Source organism: Phyllostomus discolor, chromosome 4 (assembly GCF_004126475.2).
Source record: "Phyllostomus discolor isolate MPI-MPIP mPhyDis1 chromosome 4, mPhyDis1.pri.v3, whole genome shotgun sequence".
Classification (NCBI taxonomy): Eukaryota; Metazoa; Chordata; class Mammalia; order Chiroptera; family Phyllostomidae; genus Phyllostomus; species Phyllostomus discolor.
The window spans coordinates 36,697,474-36,704,642 of NC_040906.2; the positions used below are offsets into that span (position 1 = coordinate 36,697,474).

The window sequence follows — 7,169 nt, forward strand, 5'->3', positions numbered from 1 at the left end:
TTTATATGATCTGCATCTGTGCTCCTGACTTTCATTTCTCCTTTACACTATCTCCTATGGTGATGAAAGAGGTGGAACAAATGTGTCAGAACTGTGGAGAGGGGCAGGTGAGCAGCTGAATGCGTAGGTGTGAACATGGGTCATGTGCTTTAGACTGCATCTGTTGGTGTGAGGGAGCAAAGGTTCAAAGAGAAAGGATGTCTGTTAGAATTCTGTGGCTGCTCAAAATTGTGCATAATAGCTTTAATTTTTATATCAGTTTTAATTAAAACTTTGATTTTTGAGTGTGTGTGTGCACTATTATAGATCTCAAATTAACATAAAGCAGATCTCTAATAGAATCCATGAAATTTTAGGAAAGACCTAAAATACATAGACCTTGATAAGAAGAGTCATGTGTCATCCTTAAAATTTAACTTGACATTTTACAAGTCTATATTACCACTATATTACCTAATATGTTTATATTCAAATTACCTATACCTTTTTCACATTTGAACAAGAAAATGTTCATAACACTATCACATACACACATGAGTACCAACATACTACTATTCAGGTAACAGTTCCCCTTTTTTAAAAAATATTATGACTGGAATTTGTACTTCCTAATTCTCCCCCCTTTTCTACCAAGGGGGCCCCCAGCCCCCTACTTCCTCCTGGCAACCATCATTTCATTCTCTGTAACTATGAGTTTGTTTCTGTTTTATTTTGTTTGTTCATTGTTTTATTTTCTAATTCCACATATAAGTAAAGTCACAGTATATTTGTCTTTTAATTTGTCTATCTGTCCAATTTATTTTACTTAGTATAATACTATGTAGGTCCATCTATGTTGTTACAAATGGCAAGATTTTATATTTTGTTATGGTTGATTAATATTCCATTGTTTATATGTACTACCTCTTTATTCATTCATCTATTGATGGACACCTAGGTTGTTTCCATATCTTGGCTATTGTAAGCAATTCTGTAATGAACATAGGTGTACAAGTATCTTTTTGAATTATTGTTTTTGTTTTCTTTGACTAAATATCCAGAAGTGGAATTGCTTGGGCATACAGTAGTTCCATTTTTAACTTTTTGAGGAAGTTTCCTACTGTTTTCTGTATGGCTGCCCTGATTTACAATCCCATCAACAATGCACAAAGCTTCCCTTTTCTCCACATCTTCACCAACACTGTAATTTCTTGTCTTATTTGATAATAGCCATTATGACAGTGTGAGGTGATAACTCATTGCAGTTTTGATTTGCATTTCCTTAATGATTAGTGTTGTTGAGCATCTTTTCATGTGTCTGTTGGCCATTTGTGTGTCTTCTTTGGAGAAATATTTATTAAGGTCCTCTGTCTATTTTTTAACTGGATTATTTTGGCTTTTGTTTATTTTTTGATATTGAGTTGTATGATTTTGGGAGGGAGGAGGAAATAATTTTTACTTTTTTTTCTTTACAAATACTCTAGAGAATTATGCAATGCTGCCAGTGTTGGATGCAATCCTGGGCCACAAATCTGCACACTGCTTTGCAACTGGTCCTGTAATGGCAGAATCTTTCATTTCACCTTTATTATTTACTATGACCCCCGCATTATCTTCAAAATAAACACGCCATCTTTTCTCTGGTATGACTTTCATTGTTGAATTACTACTGCTGGATGTACCTTCTTTCTGAGGTCTGGTTTGCCTTTTTTGATGGTAGCCATCACCGTGTCACCCACACCAGCAGTAGGAAGCCCATTCAGTCATCCCTTGATCTGCTTTACAGAGATGATATACAGATTTTTGGCTCCTGTGTTGTAGGCACAGATGATCACAGTTCCTACTGGAAAACCAAGGGAAATCTGAAATTTCCCACCAGAGGACTCGCCACATCCTGGCTTCGACATCTTGAACACCAGAAAGGGATGTATATGAGTTTTATTATATATTCTAGATATTGACCCCCATCAGATATATCATCTGCAAATTTCTTCTCCCATTGAGTAGGTTGATTTTTTGTCTTGGTGGTTTCCTTTGCTGTGCAAAGGCTTTATAGTTTGATGTAGTCCCATGTGCTTAGTTTTGCTTTTGTTGCCTTTGCCATAGAAATATCCAAAAAGATATTGCTAAGAGATGTATTAAAGAAACTTTACTGCCCATGTTTTCTTCTAGGATTGTTGTGGTTTCAGGTCTTACATTTAAATCTTTAATTCATTTTGAGTTTATTTTTATATATGGTATAAGAAAATGGTCTAATTTTATTTTTTTGCATATATCTATCCAGTTTTCCCAATGACATTTATTGAAGAAACTGTCTTTTCCTGATTGTATATTCTTGCCTCCTTTGTTGTAGATTAATTGACCATATAAGCATGGGTTTATTCCTGGCCTTTCTATTCTGTTCTTGATCTTTGTATCTGTCTTTGTTTCAGTACTACACTGTTTTGATTACTATAGCTTTGTAGTATAGTTTGAAATCAGAGAGCATACCTTCAGTTTTTCTTCTTTCTCAAGATTTCTTTGGCTATTTGGGATATTTTATGGTTCCATATAAATTTTAGGATTATTTGTTCTGTGAAAAATACTATTGGTATAGGAATTGCATTGAATCTGTAGTTTTCTTTGGGCAGTATGGACATTTTAACAACATTAATTATTTCAAGCTATTAGTACAGTATAACCATCCATTTATTTGTGTGTTCTTCAATTTCTGTCATCAATGTCTAGTTTTCAGGTTACAGGTCTTTTATCTCCTTAGTTAAATCTACTTCAAGATATTTTATTCTTTCTGGTGCAATTGTACGTGGAATTGCTTTCTTAATTTCTCTTTCTGATGGTTTGTTATTTGTTTATATAAATGCAACAGATTTCTGAATATTAATTTTGTATCCTATAATTTTATTGAATTCATTTATTAAACACTATTCAACATATTGCTACACAACCAATGAGTTAATGAAGAAATCAAGGAGAAAGTTGAAAAATATCTTGAGACAAATTATAATGGAAACAAAATGATTCAAAATCTTTGGGACATAGCAAAAGCAGTTCTAAGAGAGAAATTCATAGTGCTACAGGCCTACCTCAAGAAACAAGTAAAATCTCAAATAAACAATCTAAACATACACTTATAGGAACTAGAAAAAGAACAAACAACCCCTAAGGGAGTAGAAGGAAGGAAATAATAAAGATCAGAGAAGAAATAAATTAGAGACTCAAAACAGTAGGAGAAAACAAAAAGGTCAATGAAACTAAGAGCTGCTTCTTTGAAAAATAAGTGAAATAGTTAAAACATGAGCCAAGCTCACCAAAGAAAAATAAATAAATAATGAAGGGGGCCAAAATACATAAAATTGAAAATGAAGGAGGAGAAGTGACAACTGACATCAAAGAAATACAAAGCATTTTAAGAGAACACTACAAACAAAATTATATGTCTACAGCTTGGACAACCTTGAATAGATGGATAAATTCTTTTTTTTTTTTTTTGGCCTTTCAGCTATTTTATATTTATCACACAAACATCACCAACAGCCATCATTTTCACTTTATAAACGAGAAGTTCAAGTCAGGTAACAGACCAAGGCCTCTAAGCGCTGGTGCTAACTCTTGCATACTTTCTTTATCAGGGGAGTTGGCAGAGGAGCCCAGGCCCTCATAGCTTTAACTCCTAGAACCTGCAGGTTTCTGACACACAGGTAGTGGTGCCAAGAACCTACACCCAGACCAGAAGACAAAAGCACTTGTGAACATTTAATGATTTCCCATCCATGTGGCTTCAAGCTACCAGCACACAAGCCCCACCAACACTCTTAATCTCCTCAGCTCTTCTGCTGAAGAATTTGGCCTTCACCATGGCAGCCTGCTTTGGGAGCTTTCCCTTCCCCAGAACTTTGTAGTAGCCTGATCACACCACATCAATGATGGGAGCAGCTCCGGTCTTGTTTTTGGCAGCATTGACCCATGTGTGCTCACTGACCAAGGTCCACAGTTTATCCAGGTTGACAGTGGGGCAGAAGCTCTGGTTCCTCTTTAAGTGGTAGTGCCTCATACCAACTTTCCCAAGGTCACCTGGGTGATATTTGTGGAAGTTGATCCTGTGATGATGCAAGCCACCAGCATTACCTCGGCCTCCCGGGTGCTTCCTGTGCTTGCTGATGTGGCCGTGGCTGTGGTTCACGTGGCCCAAAGATTCCTGGTCTTCCTCAGTCTGGATGGCATGTTGGCGGCCGAGACACAAAAGCTAAGTGGATAAATTCTTAAAACTATGTGACAATCTGACAATCAGACTGATTTACTAGAAATGAAATTGAGTCAGTAATCAAAAGACTTTCAACAAACAAAATCCCAGGACCAGACGTGTTCACAGGTGAATTCTACCCAGCATTCAAAGAAGCATTAATACCTGTCCTTCTTAAACTATTCCAAAAAACTGAAGAGAAGCAAAAGCTTCCAAACTCATTCTATGAGTCCAGTATTACCCTAATACCAAAACCAAAGACACTACTAAAAATAATTACAAGCCAATATCCCTAATGAACATAGATGTAAAAATTATCAAGAGAATATTAGCAAACCAAATTTATCAATACATTGAAAAGATCATACAGCAGGACTAAGTGGGATTTAGTGCAGGAATGCAAGGATGGTTCAATATCTGCAAATCAATAAACATAATATACCACATAAACAAAATGGAGGATAAAAATCATATGATACTCTTAATTGATGACACAGACACATTTGACAAAACTCAACACTCATTTATGACAAAAACTCTCAGCAAAGTGTGTATACAAGGAACATGTCTCAACATAATAAAGGCCACATATGATAAACCCACAGCTAACATAAAACTCAGTGGTAAAAAGCTGAAAGCTTTTTCTCTAAGATCAAGAACAAAGCAAGGATGTCCACTCTCACCACTTTTATTCAGCATAGTATTGGAAGTCCCAGCCACAGCAGTCAGACAAAAAAAGAAATAAAGTTATCCAAACTGGAAAGAAAAAGTAAAATTGTCACTATTTTGCAAATGACACAATACTATTTATAGAAAACTCTAAAGATTCCACCAAAAAACTATTAGAACTAATAAACGAATTTGGTAACAGGCTTTTTTTAAACCTAAATTTTGAAGCCATAATTTTTTAAAAGACTGGCTCTATAAACATAATTGACATATATTTTCACTGTGACTTTTTTCACAAAAATACAATGTGTCAAGAATCAATACTCTTGGATTCCACTTTTAGCCCTGACACTAACTTGGCACATAATTTTGAGCAAATAATCTTTTGATTGAAGACTTAAATTCCTTTTCTAAATTTAGATCAGCTCCTTTTTAGGTCAGGTCCTTTTAAGGTTCATGACTCTTTAGAAGAGACATAATTTATAAATCATAAACATTACTTTGTGGTTAATAGAAAAGAACATGAAGTACTTCAAAGCCTTACCCAATTATTTCATCTTAATCATGGTTAACAGATTTACGAATTTAGTTAGGAATAGAAATGCTTGAAGTTATCCATGAATCTTACTTACCCTTCTTATCTCAGTTGGTGGCAGCCTTAGAGTACAAAGGATACTAAGTAATTATGGTGTAATAAATTTTGCAAATGAAAATATTTTGTTTTGGTCCCTGCTAAATCCTCAGTTCCCAGAACAATGATCTTAAAATTTTCTAAAGGAGTAAACAAGATAGTGTCAAGATGGGGGAATTTATAAAACCCAATATGAAGACAGAGTAAAGGCTTTGCAGGAAGGATAATAATTGAGTCTCTAAGGGTGAACTAGAGTTTGCCAAGCAGAAAAGGAGGAAAAGACATTCCAGAGGTGGAGCCAAGTGGGTTGTGGCAGAAACTGTGAATTGTTTTCAATATCCGCCCTTCTTCCCCAAGAACAGAATTCCTGGGCCTGTGAGCACTGAAATAAAGATTACATTTCAGGGGGAGGCTAAGATGGCGGCTTTACTCTAGGCAGCGTTTTTCTCGGCTTCTGTGAAGAGGAGAGAAACTCGCGGATCGGTGGAGAAACAGAGCAAGTGGACTAGGTTACCGAATCACTTTTGAAAACAGGACATCAAAAATTATTACAATCACTGGAAACCCAGACAGTAAGAAGTCTGCTACAAGACGGAGGGGGCCTAGGGATCAGTGCGGGGTCTAGGGGTGTGCAGACCCCAGGCCTGCCCGGGGTGCTCCGGGGTCTGCCCCAGGGCGCCCGGGAGAGAGAAGTCGCTGCTCCTTCCCCGGAATACTGGGGGTGAGCAACTCCAGGGGAGAACGTTGCTAAAAGGAACAGATTGGACAGTGGACTGGGAAAAAATAGCCCAGGGATGGTGAACACCCGTCCAGAGGCCTGGGAGGAGTGAGAGACACTAGCCGACAGGACCCGGGGCAGCCTGAAAGGGCGCCTGTAACCCTAGCCCGGTGGAAGTGCAAATTGGTGGAGAGCACAGAGTCGGCCGCGCTCCGGGCCACTCTCCGCTCCACTCGCACCCCATAGGGAGGCCTGAATCTTGCGCTGTGATCCCACCGGGGAGCAGGGAAAGGCGCCCACACCCAGACGCAGTGCGGTTCGGCGGGGAACAGGGAGCTGGAAACGGCGCGCGCCCCGACAGGATGACTGACTCTTGCGCACTTTGATGCCAGAAGGGACTCGGCGAGGTGCTTAGGTCGATCCTAGACCCCAGTCCCAAAAGTTTGGAGGAGGGGAGCGCCCTTTTACGATCCCCAGGGAGGGCGCAGTGAATCCAAAAACGTTGCGGGTGCCTCCTGGGATCATAGAACTGGAAACCTGCAGGACCTCGGAGTCCGGAAGAACACGGGAGTGAGATCCAGAGAGCCGGTGTGTGCGGCAGTGCCCAGGCTTCCTGACAAACCAGATCACAAAAAAGAATAGGGGGAAGCTGTGAGCACCAGGATACGTGAAGGAGATTGTACCACTGAATCTCACAAATATTCTACTGCAGAAGTTCACACCATAATTAAAGGGAATTAGAACAGATCAAATTAACAAACAAGAAGAAAAAAGAAGAAACCCACGAACAATGAGGAAGCAAAGAAACAACCCCCAATTGAAGGGAAAGGAGGAAGCCTCAGGAAAAATGCTAAATGAAATAGAGGCAACTCAACTATCAGATAGTGAGTTCAAAACAATGATTACCAGGAAGTTCAATGAACTCACAATGA

At 38.6% G+C, this 7,169-nt stretch overlaps 2 pseudogenes; both read right to left on the bottom strand.

Annotated features, from left to right (window-relative positions):
* Nucleotides 1-1,420: 1,420 nt before the first annotated feature.
* LOC114495483 lies at nucleotides 1,421-2,052 on the bottom strand (annotated as a pseudogene).
* A 1,654-nt stretch (nucleotides 2,053-3,706) lies between these two features.
* Nucleotides 3,707-4,200, bottom strand: LOC114494556 (annotated as a pseudogene).
* Nucleotides 4,201-7,169: the final 2,969 nt, after the last annotated feature.